This window comes from Rhincodon typus, chromosome 1 (genome assembly GCF_021869965.1).
Source record: "Rhincodon typus isolate 14 chromosome 1, sRhiTyp1.1, whole genome shotgun sequence".
NCBI lineage: Eukaryota > Metazoa > Chordata > Chondrichthyes > Orectolobiformes > Rhincodontidae > Rhincodon > Rhincodon typus.
Genome location: NC_063332.1, coordinates 103,232,866 through 103,248,616, shown reverse-complemented (window position 1 = coordinate 103,248,616; position 15,751 = coordinate 103,232,866).

Sequence of the window (15,751 nt, the reverse complement as noted above, 5' to 3'; positions counted from 1 at the left end):
ATCTGCAATCCGACCCCACTACCAAAGACATTTTTCCCTCCCCACCCTTATCTGCTTTCCGGAGGGACCACTCTCTCCGTGACTCCCTTGTCCGCTCCACACTCCCCTCCAGCCCCACCACACCCAGCACTTTTCCCTGTAACCACAGGAAGTGCTACACCTGCCCCTACACCTCCTCCCTCACCCCCATCCCAGGCCTCAAGAAGACTTTCCACATCAAGCAGATGTTCATCTGCACATCTGCTAATGTGGTATACTGTATCCGCTGCACCAGGTGTGGCTTCCTCTACATCGGGGAAACCAAGCGGTGGCTTGGGGACCGCTTTGCGGAACACCTACGCTCGGTTCGCACTAAACAACTGCACCTCCCAGTCGCGAACCATTTAAACTCCCCCTCCCATTCCTCAGACGACATGTCTATCCTGGACCTCCTGCAATGCCATAACGATGCCACCCGAAGGTTGCAGGAACAGCATCTTATATTTCGCTTGGGAACCCTGCAGCACAATGGTATCAATGTGGACTTCACAAGATTCAAAATCTCCCCTCCACCTACCGAATCCCAAAACCAGCCCAGCTTGTCCCCGCCTCCCTAACCTGTCCTTCCTCCCACCTATCCCCTCCTCCCACCTCAAGCCCCACCCACATCTCCTACCTACTAACCTCATCCCACCCCCTTGACCTGTCCGTCCTCCTTGGACTGACCTATCCCCTTCCTACCTCCCCACCTACACTCACCTTTACTGGCTCCATCCCCGCCTCTTTGACCTGTCTGTCTCCTCTCCACCTATCTTCTCCTCTATCCATCTTCTATCCGCCTCCCCCTCTCTCCCTATTTATTTCAGAAGCCCCTTCCCCTCCCCCATTTCTGAAGAAGGGTCTAGGCCTGAAACGTCAGCCTTCCTGCTCCTCTGATGCTGCTTGGCCTGCTGTGTTTATCCAGCTCTACACCTTGTTATCTCAGATTCTCCAGCATCTACTATCTCTGAAACAGCATTGACTTTAATGTTGGGTAACAAAAAAAATAGGCTCAAACAAAAACTGTTTTGTGTGTTGTCAGCACAAGCAGCTTTGTAATAAGGATATCGAAATAAGAGCAAAATAGAGAGCAAAACATAGCTCTGTACAATTACCTGCATAAACTGATTGCATAATCATTGGCTTAGCAGGAAAAATTTTCAAATGCCGTAAGTCTTCTAGGCTGGAGGAAGTGACGTATTCATAATCGTAGCTAGTTTGTTCATTTTGATGTGCAGAAGGCTGTTCACATTCGGATTGACTGTCAGTCATCATTCTTAAATTAATGTCTGGCTGTAATTACATAACAGTAACATAAGGTAATCAGAAAAACAATATTTTTAGTAATAGTCCTTGGCAATTTACTGTGTGACTAAAATTATAAAATGATAAAAGAAATGGCAAAATTTCTGTTATTGTAAAATATAATTTGCCACTAGGTAAGAGTTATTTTAGTATAAATTGTATTTGTTGCTTATTTTTCCTGGGTTCTTATCTGATACGGATTCAAATTTGCTGTGGTAAAATTTGGTCCTTTATATATTGTCACATACTATTTCCTCTACTAATATGAGAATTTAAGATTAAAAAATGCAAATGAAACTGAGGTTCTTTTTAAGAAACTTGAGCAATTGTTTAATAGACATATTCCACAGTATAGAAATAATTGTAGATTATATCCTTCCGTGGACACAATCTACTGACTTACAATCCTGTTTCAGATATTTTGAAGAGGTGCTACCAATTCTTTTAAACATTCATTTGATTTCATCACTCACCATAACCTACAGGTTCGTCTAATTCCCTATTTCTGACAACATAGGAAAGACGTAAAGCAATTTTTAGTTATCATGCTTTGTGACTCAACTTAGATGATTGGAGGCTGCATGAAGTATGCATTAGTTTAAAAAATAACTTTAGTGCACAAGTGCAGTTGTACAACAGTGGTAGGTTATTTATATAGAAAGATAATCATTTTCTATGTATCATTTAGACAGTACTGTATAAGCAGTAACTTGGAAACAATTGCAACTGGAAGGATATTTTAATATAGTAGATTAATGAACATAATTCCTATGGGAGTGCAAACTCGATTTTTCTTCAGTTGAGTATGAATGATGGACAATCTAGCCCTTTGGAGTGTAATTCTTTCTACAACATTTGCAAAATGATTAGTGCAAATAGAATTGAATGGTCACAATCTACAAAGAGGAATGTTGCCTCATTCACTCGTGAAGTAGCAATTGAATAACTGTAGAAAAACATTGATTAAAAACCCATCCTTTCCTCATTAGACTTTATTAACAACTTAGAAACAGCAATTAGGGCTTTCCAGACATGTGGATCTGAAAAAGTGTCCAGACTTTTACACTGGGAGGAAAAGAAATGCTACAAATTTGGCAGCTTAACGTGAAAAGAGAAAATGCCAGAAACGAATAGCAGGCAAATTAATTTGTCAAATGCAAAGATTGCATGGAAGTGTTCCATCTATGGTATTCAGTTGAATGGGCTTTTGGAGTAAAATCCAACTCAGCTCCTTAGAAAATCCACAACCATTCTGCAGTACTCCTGCATAATTTTAGCTGGAGCCAGAATTTAGGCCAGAAACCTAATTATGTAAGATTCCAGTCTGATTCTGTATTGCCCTTCATATACCATCAGCATGAAGGTATGCAAGCTCATTAAACTGCAAGAGTTGCTGCTTATGTTGTAGGTTGCTGTTACCATCCTTTTTAAGTGCAAAAAAATACTAGACCTGCTTGGTCTAGTGTGGGAAAGGAAAACCACTTCCTGGTTTAACCAGAAGAGACTCTTATAGATCACAAAATGCAGTTTATTACACCTTCGCAACTAGTTAGATTACATTGAAATGATAAACATTGTTGCAAAGACTTTGAAATGACCAGATGTTAGGTCTCACTTAGTTGAGATTCTATGCTTTTACTGCTCGTGAGTTCATTTGACATTATCATAAGGAATGGTGCTTTTGGATCTGCTAGTATTAACTCTTTCAGGCACTTTCAGACCCATATACAAATTCCCGTCCCAGCTTTTATTCTTCTCCTTCTAGATGGACGTGGTCATGAGTTTGGAAAGTGCTTTCTAAGGATCTTGGGCAAATTTCTGCAGTGTTTCATATAGATAGTACATACTTCTGTGGCTGGGCATCGATAGTGAAAGGAGTGGATGCTTGTGGATTTGGTGCCAATTAAGTGAGCTGCTTTGTCCTGAATGGTGTCAAGCTTCTTAAGCATTGTTGGAGCTGCACTCATCCAAGCACGCAGGGTGTATTCAATCATACTCCTGACTTGTACCTTATAGTTAGTGGACAAGCTTTGGAGAGTCAGGAAATGACTCACCACAAAATTCCTATCCTCTGACCTGATCTTATCCCCACTATATTTATATGGCTAGTCCAATTGAGTTTCTGGTCAATGGTAACCCCCAGGATGTTGATAGAGTGGGATTCAGTCATGACAACACCATTGAATGTCAAGGGACTATTTTTTTAAGTGATAGTGGTTAGTTTGTCTCTTACTGGTGATGGTCACTGTCTGGCATTTGTGTGGCATGAATGTTACTTGCCACTTGTCAGCCCAAGCCTGGATATTATCTATGCCTGGTTGCATTTGAACACAGACTACCTCAGTATCTGAGGAGTCATGAATGGTGCTGAACATTGTGCAATCATCCCCACTACTGGCTTTGTGATAGTGGGAAGGTCATTGATGAAGCAGCTAAAGATGGGCCTAGGACACTACCCTGAGGAACTCATGCAGATAAGTCCTGCAACTGAGAGGACTAACCTCCAACAACCAAACCATCTTCCAATGTTCCAGGTATAACTCTAACCAGCAGAGAGTTTGTCCCCGATACCCATTGATTCCAATTTTGCTAGGGCTCATTGATGTTACACTTGGTCGAATCCAGCCTTGATGTCAAAGACTATCATCACTCTCACCTCACCTCTGGAATTCAGCATTTTTGTCATGTTTGAACCAAGGCTATAGTGTGGTCAGGAGCTGAGTGGCCCTGGCTGAACACAAAGTGGGCATCACCGAGCAGGTTAATGCTGAGCAGGTGCTTCTTGATAGCGCTGATGACACCTTCCATCACTTTACTGATGATAAAAAGTAGACTGATGGGGTGGGTTATTGGCCAGGTTGGATTTGTTTTTGTGCACAGGACATATATGAACAATTTTCCACATTATCGGGTAGATGCCAGTTTTGCAACTGTACTGGAGTAGCTTGGCTAGGGCAGTGAAAGGTTCTATAGCACAAGTCTTCAGTACTATTGCGAAAATGTTGTCAGGGCCCTTAGCCTTTGCAGCCATTTCTTGATATTCCATGGATTAACTCAAACTGGCCGAAGACTGGCACCTATGATGTTGGGAACCACTTGGAGGAGGCTGAGATGGATCATCCAAACAATACTTCAGGCTAAAGATTTCTGTGAATGCTTCTGCCTTGTTTTTTGCACTGATGTGTTGGGCTTTTCCATCATTGTGGATGAGGATGGAGTTTCCTCCTCCTCCAGTGAGTTATTTATTTGTCCATCACCATTCTCGACTGGATGTAGCAGGCCTGCAGAGCTTGGTCTGTTGGTGTGGGATTGCTATTTAATTGCCGTAACAGGAATTTTTAATTTAAACTTCTGACTTTTCTACAGAAACAGATTTTGCTTAATAATTTTCTCTACTTGTTTCTGATAGAAATTTTTACTCCCTGAAGCACAGACAGGTTGGTTTGAATAAAGGATTAGCTATACATCTAAGAACATGCATATGTATATATGGCTGGAATACAACTTGCGATTTTACATCCTTTGCCCTTTCGGAAAGAATCCCACCTATATTGATTGCCCTGCATCGAGATTGGTAACTGTTAGCTGCCTTTTGAAATGGTTTAACATGTCATTTATCTGTCAGGAGTCTAGTCCCAAGGACCTTAATGCATAGCTACAAGAAGTTTAATGACTTCAAATGAGTGGTCAAGGTAAGTGAATATATTTTCAAATTCCATGTCCTATCAACAGCCTCACACACAGATCAATGCACCAGACTCACAACACTCATTTGCCAATAATTTATATCAATCAGTACTCAACCAAACATTGATAGCTTTAGGTCACCTTCACACACATGTCCTCTTTGCCACAGAAGAGATGCTGTTGCCATCACTGGAGCAGCCAATGGCTGAGGACCATCTCATATTTGCGGCCCGCCTCTCACATCCCAGACAGACACCTGCCTGAGAAGCTGTTTGCCACATAATTTTGTTTCTGTCTTTTGCACATACACAGACTATTTCTGCTCATGCACACTCCCCCACACGTAGTCTGGCTACACCCTTTCAAACTGAGCTCTGGAAGCATTCCACAACTCAAACCTCCCCCATCATGAAATAAAAACCGAAAGGACTGCGGATGCTGTGAATCAAAAACAAAAATAGAGATTGCTGGAAAAGCTCAGCAGGTCTGGCAGCATCTGTGAAGAGAAATCAGAGTTAATGTTTCAGGTCCGGTGACCCTTTCTCAGAACCCTCAGAATCCAGATTTGAGAAAGGGTCACCAGACTCAAAACATTAACGCTGAATTCTCTTCACAGATGCTGCTAGACCTGCTGAAATTTTCTAGCAATCTCTATTTTTGTTCCCCATCACCAACTGTGGCAAGGATTTACAAGTTTGACAGCACCAATGCAGTCCCCTTTCCCTCGTTGGATACAAAAGTATTCATCAATTTATTACTTAAGAGTTGTCCACCCTGCTGAAACCATTAAAGTTGATTGTATGTGCATTTATGACCCTTCCACATTCCACTTCTGCCAATCAACAATCCATGCTGATTTATAAGCTGCTGATGGTGCTCCTTCCCTCTCCTCTTCTCCCTCCCTTCCTTCCCTTGCTTCCTTCCTTCCTTCTGTCCTTCCTTTCATTCCCTCATTACTGCCCACTTCATCCTTTCTCCTTCTAGATGTACAAACACTGCAGAGAGATAGTAGGAACTGCAGATGCTGGAGAATCCGAGACAACAAGGTGCAGAGCTGGATGAACACAGCAGGCCAAGCAGCATCATAGGAGCAGAAAGGCTGACGTTTTGGGCCTAGACCCTTCATCAGAAAAGGGGGAGGGGAAGGGGGTTCTGAAATAAATAGGTAGAGATTGGGAGGCAGATAGAAGATGGATAGAGGAGAGGATAGGTGGAGAGGAAACAAACAGGTCGAAGAGGCGGGGATGGAGCCAGTAAAGGTGAGTGTAGGTGGGGAGTTAGGGAGGGGATAGGTCAGTCCAGGGAGGACGGACAGGTCAAGTGGGCGGGATGAGGGTAGTAGGTAGGAGATGGGGGTGCGGCTTGAGGTGGGAGGAGGGGATAGGTGGGAGGAAGAACAGGTTAGGGTGGATTTCACAAGCTTCAAGATCTCCCCTCCCCCTACCGCATCCCAAAACCAGTCCAGCTCGTCTCCGCCTTCCTAACCTGTTCTTCCTCCCACCAAATGGCTAGTATGAACAAAAGCCGCACCCCCATCTCCTACCTACTAACCTCATCCCACCCCCTTGACCTGTCCATCCTCCCTGGACTGACCTATCCCCTCCCTAACTCCCCACCTACACTCACCTTTACTGGCTCCATCCCCGCCTCTTTGACCTGTTTGTTTCCTCTCCACCTCTCCTCTCCTCTATCCATCTTCTATCCGCCTCCCACTCTCTCCCTATTTATTTCAGAACCCCCTTCCCCTCCCCCTTTTCTGATGAAGGGTCTAGGCCCGAAACGTCAACCTTTCTGCTCCTATGATGCTGCTTGGCCTGCTGTGTTCATCCAGCCCTGCACCTTGTTGTCTCGTACAAACACTGCAACCTGGTCAGGGCAGTGGTGGAAGAGCAAGAGGTGAAAGCACAGGAAGACAGAAAAGAAGAAGAAGCACATCCCTTCCTTCCACACTCCAGCTATCAGCTCAGACATCAATACTGCATGTTCTGCAGAGAAAAGCTGGGAAGTGGGATCAGCACCTGATCAGACAGTGGACATGAGTGGCCTGCAATTGAAGCAGAAAACGAAGGTCACAGATTCTAGCTGGCCAGCAGATATTGTTGTACTTGGCTTCTGTGCAGAACACTCAGATGAAGAGGGGGGCTTCTGAAAAAGGCGGATAGATATGTAAATGAAATACTTGGTGCCTGATGTCCATCCTTCTCAAGATGGAAAAATAATAGAAGTTGCTGGAAAAGCTCAGCATGTCTGTGAAGAAAAGATCAGAGTTAATGTTTTGGATCCGGTGACCTTTCCTCAGAACTGGTGGTGGCTGGGAAGATGTTGGGTTACATGCAGAAAATAGGTTGGGGGATGGTATAGGATGTAAACGATTGGATAAATGATAGAGCCCAAAAAGAGAAGAAGAGCAGTTGTATAGACAAAGGAGTGGATAACGATCAGACTAGGAGGGTGAATAGCTGTTAATGGAGACTGTGAGTGGTTAACTACAGGGGGCGTGTAATGGCAGGCTATGTGGTAACAAGGCCTGGTGTGTGGGGTAGGGGGCTGAGACATGGGAGACTTTAGGCTCTAACATTATTAAAATTGATATTGAGTCCGGAGGGCTGCAGGGTTCTCCAAGCAGAAAATGAGGTACTCTTCTTCCAGCTTGCATTGAGCTTCACTGGAACACTACAGCAAGCCAGAGACAGAGATGTTGTCCAGGGGACAGGGTGGTGTGTTAAAGTGGCAGGGAATATGGATATAGTAATGGTGAATATGGAAATGGTGGGCAATTCCAATGAGAACACTTTCAGGCCAAACCACGATGCAGCATCTCATGGCCGATATCTCAGCTTTCTTTGCATCATAAGCAGAAGCCATTAATATCTTGACATTACAGAGGAAGCTCAGAACATGGTTGTGCAACCTTCAACAACTGCCATCAAAGCTGCAGATATCACTGCTTTAAAGGGATACAAGTTGCCAGAGCTGTCCAGCAATCTGACCTCTGACAGATCACTAGGTGACGCTGGCTATCAGACCCTGCATCATGACTTGGTCTGAAAATGTTCCCAAAGAGATGGCCACCATGTCCACATCAGAAAAGAGGGGCACCAAGCACAGCATAAGGTCCTGTATCAAATGGATGTTAGTCTTCGCTGTAGAGCTGTCGATTACTGGACACATTTTTTGGAGCCAAAAACTTTTCAAGAGTCATAGAATCACTGAGATGTACGGCGCAAAAACAGACCCTTCGGTCCAACTCGTCCGTGCCAACCATATATCCTAAATTAATCTAGTCTCATTTGCCAGCATTTGGCCCATATCCCTCTAAACCTTCCTATTCATGTACACATCCAGATACCTTTTAAATGTTGTAGTTGTACCAGCTTCCACCAATTTCTCTGGCAGCTCATTCCATACACACATCACCCTCTGTGTGAAAAGGTTGTCCCTTAGATTCATTTTAAATCTTTCCCCTCTCATCTTAAACCTATGCCCTCTAGTTTTGGACTTTCCTACCCTGGGGAAAAGACATTGGCCATTCACCCTATCCATTCCCCTCATGATTTCATAAACCTCTATAAATATCAACTCCTCAGCATTCAACGCTCCAGGAAAAATAGCCCCAGCCTGATAAGACTCTCTCTATAGCTGAAACCCTCCAACCCCAGCAATATTCTTGTAAATCTTTTCTGAACACTTTCAAGTTTCACAACATCCTTCCCTATAGCAGGGAGACCAGAAATCAATGCAGTATTCCAAAACTGGCCTGACTAATGTCCTGTACAGCTGCAACATGACCTCCCAACTGCTTTAACTCAATGCATTGACCAATAAAGGCAAGTGTACCAAATACTTTATTCACTATCCTGTTTACCTGCGACTCCACTTTCACAGAAACGTGAATCTGTACCCCAGGGTCTCTTTGTTTGGCAATGCTCCCCAGGCTCTACCATTAAGTGTATAATACCTGTCCTGATTTTGCTTACCAAAATGCAACACCTCACACTTATCTAAATCAAACTCCATCAGTCCATCTGATCAATGTCCTGTTGTACTCTGAGATAATCTTCTTCACTATCCATTATGCCACCAATTTTGCAGTCATCTGCAAACTTACTAACCATACATTCTATATTCACATCCAAATAATTTATATAAATGATAAAAAAGCAGAGAACTGGGCACCAACAATGGATATAGGCCTCCAGTCAGGAAAACAACACTCCACCATCACCCTTTCTCTCTGACCTTCAAACCAATTTTGTATGCAAAATGAATTCCATGCGCTCTAACCTTGATAGTCAGTTGAACTCCTTGCTGAAGACCATATAGGAAACATACACTGCTCTGCCTTCACCAATCCTTCTTTCATTAAGGACCCACAAAGGTGACAAAAACGTAATTCAGCAACTTCCAAACCATTCCCTGGAGAGTTTCGCAGCTTGACATAACAATAGAAAACTCCAAAACAATAGTACCTGTTGCATCACTAGCCAGAATACATAAGTCAGCAACTATTGTTTTTATATTTGGTGATCTCAAATGACACTGTTGTTAACAGGAGTGAGATTGTGTAGTTGTGTAGATACCTTCCTGTTGTTTAATAAATGTTTAGTTATGCTCGTTTAAGAAACAGCATCGATGGAAGGATTAACCTCCAAGACTTCCAAGATCATTAGCCACCCGTGTTACCGTCACTGAATCCCCCACTATCAACATCCTGGTGGTTACAATTGATCAGAGACTCAATTGGATTCACCACATAAACACAGTGACTAGAAGACAGGTCAGAGACGAGGAATACAGTGGCGAGCAACTCAGTCCCTGACTCCCTAAAGTCTGTCCACCATCTACAAGGCACAAGTCAGGAGTGTGATGGAATACTCCCCACTTGCCTGGATGGGTGCAGCCTCAACAACACTCATGAAGCTTGACACCATCAAGGACAAAGCAGCCCGCTTGATTGGCACTACATCCACAAACACCTACTCCCTCCACCACCGACGCTCTGTAGCAGCAGTATGTAGTATCTACAAGATACACTGCAGAAATTCACCAAAGATCCTCAAACTCACGACCACTTCCATCTAGAAGGGCAGCAGATACATGAGAACACCACCATCTGCAAGATCCCCTCCAATCCACTCACCATCCTGACTAGGAAATATATTACTGTTCCTTCACTGTTGCTGGATCAAAATTCTGAAATTCGCCCAATGGCATTGTGGGTCAACCCACAGTGGTTCAAGAAGGCAGCTCACCACCACCTTCTCAAGGGCAACTAGGGATGGGTAATAAATGCTGGCCCAGCCAGCAATGCCCACATCTCACAAATGAATAAAAAAGGTGCATATTTCCTGCTGTCTGATTTGATGCTCTACGTGTCTTCATAGTTCAATAAACAATTTAGTCCCAAATGGCATCTGTAATATCCAAGCAATAGTTGATCCTGACCCCCATTTAGTGCACATTATCACACTGCCGTTCATGGGAAAATAGCTATCACATTTCTACTTTGCAACAGAGGCTTCAATTCAGAAGTGATTTGCTAAATTTATGAAGCACCTTGCAGAAGATTCCTTATTTTGATACTAATATGTATATTTAAACCAGGACATTATTACTGGGTCTACTTAAGAAGAGGACATTCCTTGGAAAAATGAAATGTGTGTCATGAAAATAATTGATTTCAAGCACTGAAATTACACTGTGGCAAATCTTTGGATTTTGTTTTGAAGCCACGAGTCTCTGATGTCATGGGTTTTATTACGGAAAATAACTGAATAACCCAAAAATCACCTGGAAAAATGCAAATTGCTGCAAACCCGCTCTTGCAGAATATTGATCAGTCTTGTTCCCAATGAACCTTTCTATGTTTTTCTTTCTTCCTTTTTTTTTCTTACAATTCCTAGAAGTTAAATCTTATTAAGTTATATTTTGCAAAGAATTTTTCCACCTCATCAAGTTGAAAGAGTGCTACAGAAATGAACATGTGCCCCCAGTATCAAGTACTCAGCAAATATTTTTCCACTATGCTAGTGTGAATTATTCCAGCTCGAGTATGACTACTCCCATGGTGTCGCTTAATAAAATTAACTATCTGATATCAGTTTCTGATGATTAGTACATCAGAACCAAATTCATTTCCATTCAGATTTTACACTTTGCTGTTGGTTCAATTGCTAGCCAGTGCACTACACAGACTTGAAAACACTGAAAGCTAACAATATGGATACATGAGGTATCAGAGGTTTAGAGATGAGAAAATCAGTGGCAAACAGAGTAGTGAGGGATTGAGGCAGAGGTGAAAAACGGACCAGAGGGAGAATGAAGAATAGGAAAGTAAGAGCAAAATAATGGTATAAAATTCAGGGAGTTTGTAGATAGAGGTCAATGGATGCCGCCATCTCTCCTCCAAAACATGGCCATCTGAGTTGAAAGTAAACATTGCAAAGTAGTAAAAAATGACTAGGTTTAGTTGCTTTAATGCAATACTTCATTGGAATGTAGGGACTTAATTCACTTGAGAAAAATAGGCAATTGTGCTAATTCATCCTATATTGACCCCAGGTAAACAATCCATTCACACACGTGAGTGTGCAAGAAAAGCCTGTGACCAAACAGGCTCACACTGGGCCCCATGTGATTAACTACCTGACATTATATTGGGCTATTGATTAAAAATATTGAGGAAACAGTTGAGGTTACTGAGCCTAAGTAAATAGAACAATCCATGTCAATTTTCTTTGCATATGAAAAGGTTTTTGTCTTAGCTCTGAAATTATGTGTCAAGCAAGAAGATAAATTTTGTTGAACTCCTCTCCCATTGCAAAGTCTCACTTGATGGAAGCTAGCACTGGACGTTCAGGCATGGACATCAGTACTCATTATTTTCTCTGATCAAAACAAGTTATAATTTGTTAGATAATGGTCTGATGTGTGGTGTTTTGTAGTCGATTACTGAACATAATTTTATTGATGCAAGATAGTTTTGGTTTTGTATCAATGTAAATAATGAGGGAATAAGGTGGTCAGAATGAAATTCTGCAAAGTGGGGTAAGAAACAGATCGAACTGAAGGAAGGTCACAATGGACCTGAAACATTAACTTTGCTGTCAGATTTGCTGATTTCCTCCAGCACTTTCTGTTTTTGTAACAAACCAAACTTTTTAGTTTTGCATCAACTGTACTAATAGTTGTAACTAGTGCTATGAGTAATTAAAAAAAAGGCCTGTCCTGTGCTCATTTAGACAAGCAGACTAGAAACTGTTTCAAAAATTACAAATAGTGGAAACAGTCAGGAGATTGGACAGAACTGTAGAGATTTTAAGAAAGCAAGAGGTTTAGGTCTGCAACTTACCATCAGAATGGAAGAAGATAAAGATGAACAGTTTTCTTTCAAATAGGAATGGAGCCCAGGGAAAGAGAGATGGATAGTGGGATTGGGTGGGTCTAGTGTGTCAGGAAAAGAACAAAGGTGTAGGCCTGGGATATAAAGCAGGAGTGATCAAATGATAAAGTTTTTGGCAATGCAAATTAACAGCTGTGATAGCACAAAGTTGCAAAAATAAAACCTAGGTCTAGAGAAGGTGGAAATGCTCCCAGACCTCTTTCAAACTTATTAATATTAACAAAAAATCTATTGCACATCTTGTGTTTGATGTTGTGGTATATTTCTATGTCTTTAACTGGAAAATTGCAGAAGCATGCAAGCATAAGATGTATAGGTATCCACTTTGACAGGAGAGAGAAGCAGAGTGAACAATATAACTCATCATCAAAGGCTACAACACCCTTAAAACAAATAAAAGCAACAAATGTAAGCAAGTGCACAAAATATGTAGGTATTCATATACAGTTAGGGCTCATCACTGTTCATATCACTGGTAAACAGAGAATTAATTCAAAAATATTTATTGGTTTCAAAGTACAACATTAATAATACTTACAAATGTTTTGGATGTCCATTTATAATTCTTATTTTCCTTTGGCTCTAGAAAGTGAAAAATATAGACATATACCTTAAAAGTGTTAAATTTGTGATTATCAATTATTGTAATAAGCATTATTGACCAACAATGTTATCATAAACTATAGAAATAACTTCCTGGATAATGCCATGTATATCGTGGCACTGTAGTCTATGAGCTGGAAATTCTCAGATCCATTCCCACTCAGTACTTAATGACCAAAGAAAGTTCATCTATAATACAGTCAAACAGTTTTACCAGAGGAAAAAGCCAATAATAGTTGGAAGTGGATGTACTGGACCTTCATTTTGATGCATATGAAACAGGACAGATCTATATTGTAATCTATGAGGATGACATTGCAGCAATGTCGTTCATCATATTCTATACTCTCAGGAGCATATGTACCAGAGCGTTCTAAGTCCATGGCAGGTTGTCCTATTTATATTTATTGTATTCCGATTGAGTAAATCTATTGAAATTATCATCCATTTTGATTGCAGAAATATGCAATTGTAGACAAGAATCCAAGGTGCTATTCTAACAGCCCAATCACATCCCACGGACTTTGACCAATCAGGTATTGGAGATCACTGGTTCTTGCAAGCAGTTACATTCTTGGAACAAAGATTCACTAGATCTGTTTTTGGAATATATATTTGTTGATTGGTTGAGTAACAAAACTAAGTTTCAAAAATGTGATATACTCCCCCAGATTTCCCCCATACCTAAACAGGTTTGTTGAAGGTTCAGTATACCGAATGCTCTGAACGACGTGATGACTTGTATCCAGGATTATCTTTCCATGTCTCCATTTAAAAATCTATTGAACTTTCCAACAACATTTACTTAAGCAAGTTTCTCTTTAGAATAAACTTTCTTCTTAAGTTTACAAATTCACAGTGCAGATCCCAAACCTGCCTCAGCTGGAATGGGAATTGAACTGGTGCTGTTGGCAGCAAACTGATCACACCTGCCATCCACATAACTCAGACCCCAAGGAGTTAGAGCTGCTGCAGAAACAAACATTTTACATGCACATTGTAGCCTGGAGATATGCATAACTATGCTAGAATCTCTAATTTATTTCCATCGCATGGCTAAACAGTATCTTTCCTGTTCTTGCTGCCTGCTATTGCCATGTCTAGATTTGCAAATTGATGTTAATCTAAAAGGAAAAAAAAAAATTAAAACTTGCAAATGACACATACTGATCTGCCCTGTTTTGTAAGTTTCAAAATGGAGGTCCAGTACAACCATTTCCAAGTATTTCCAGCTTTTTAGTCTGGGAAAACTGTTTGACTGTATTATAAATGCACTTTCCTTGGCTTTTAAGGTGGGAATTGATCTGAGAACTTCCAGCTCAGTGGCAAGGACACTAACAGTGTGTTACAAGACTTCCTATACAATGAGCTAAACTATTTATAATCAGAAGATGATATTTCTGCTTGGTTATAACATTTATTTCCATTGTGATAATGCAATATGGAAGAGTTAAATGAAATGAGGTATGGATGGGAAGGTAAAATTTCTTGAGGATGGCTAAATTTGTATTATAACAAGAAATGCTACATTGGAATTCAGTTATTTAAGAACAAAATAAGATTTGTTAAAAAATTGCTCATACTAGTAATCTTTGTAAATGTAACTGAATTTTAATGGATTATTTAAATACTTATTATCAGAATCATTGGACTTATCTTCTTTTGCTATTCTGAATTTGATGGTTTGTGATATAATCCATTCCCTGCCTGTAAATGTCTCTTTTATCTATAGTCTTATAAATCAGTCATTACTAATCCGAAATGCTTGCTGGGCCATGATTTAACTGACTGGGAACTGAGACAGCGCTATTATACTTGTTGAGGTCAAAAGCAATAACAACATTTCAATATGAAATTAATGTATGAAACTAAATTAAACAGAAAAGTTAGAAATATTAAACTGAACTACATTTCTGAATTTAGAAGAGGAGTAAATGAAACCCTTATCCTTCAATCCTTGCAAACTACACACCCATTTCCAACCTTCCCTTCCTTTTTGAATAGGTCAGTTTGTCTTAAATTCAGCCTCAGTATCCCTGGAATTCCGTGTTTAAATACGTATAACATGGTTTCTGCCCCTGCAGTGTTTTGAAACAGCTTTTATCAAAGTTGCAAAGACATCCTATGTGACTGTAATAAAGGTAAACTATCGGTCTTTATGCTTCCTGACCTTTCTGCAGTGTTGTACACGAGAATTCAAATGCTTTTAGTCAAATTCCAGACTTGTGAACATAAATCACATGAATACTATCACATTATCGTCATATGAGGACATGGTGCCTTGTTCTCGCTTCTTAGCAAAAGTGAAGGAATCTTGTAGGACTATTGTGGCACAGCGATAGTGTCCTTACCTCTGAGCTAGGATGCCTAGATGCCAATCCCACCTTCCCCAGAAGTGTGTAATAAAGAGCTGACTAGGAAAATATCCAGAAGGGCTCTTGTGGTGCCACAATAATGCCCCTACCTCTGAGCCAGGAGGCCCAGATTTCAATGTCACCTGCACCATCTCTGAATTGCTTAGAGGGGAATTCGCAGGTGGTTGTGTTCCCACGTATCCATTTCCCTTGTCCTTCCAGATGACGGGTTTGGAAAATGCTGTCTAAGAGCCATAGTGAATTTCTGCAGTGTATCTTGTAGATCGTACTCACTACTGTTATTGAACAACAGCAGTAGAGAGAGTGAATATTTGTGGATGTGGTGCCAACCAAGTGGGTTGCTTTGCTGTGGTTAGTGTCA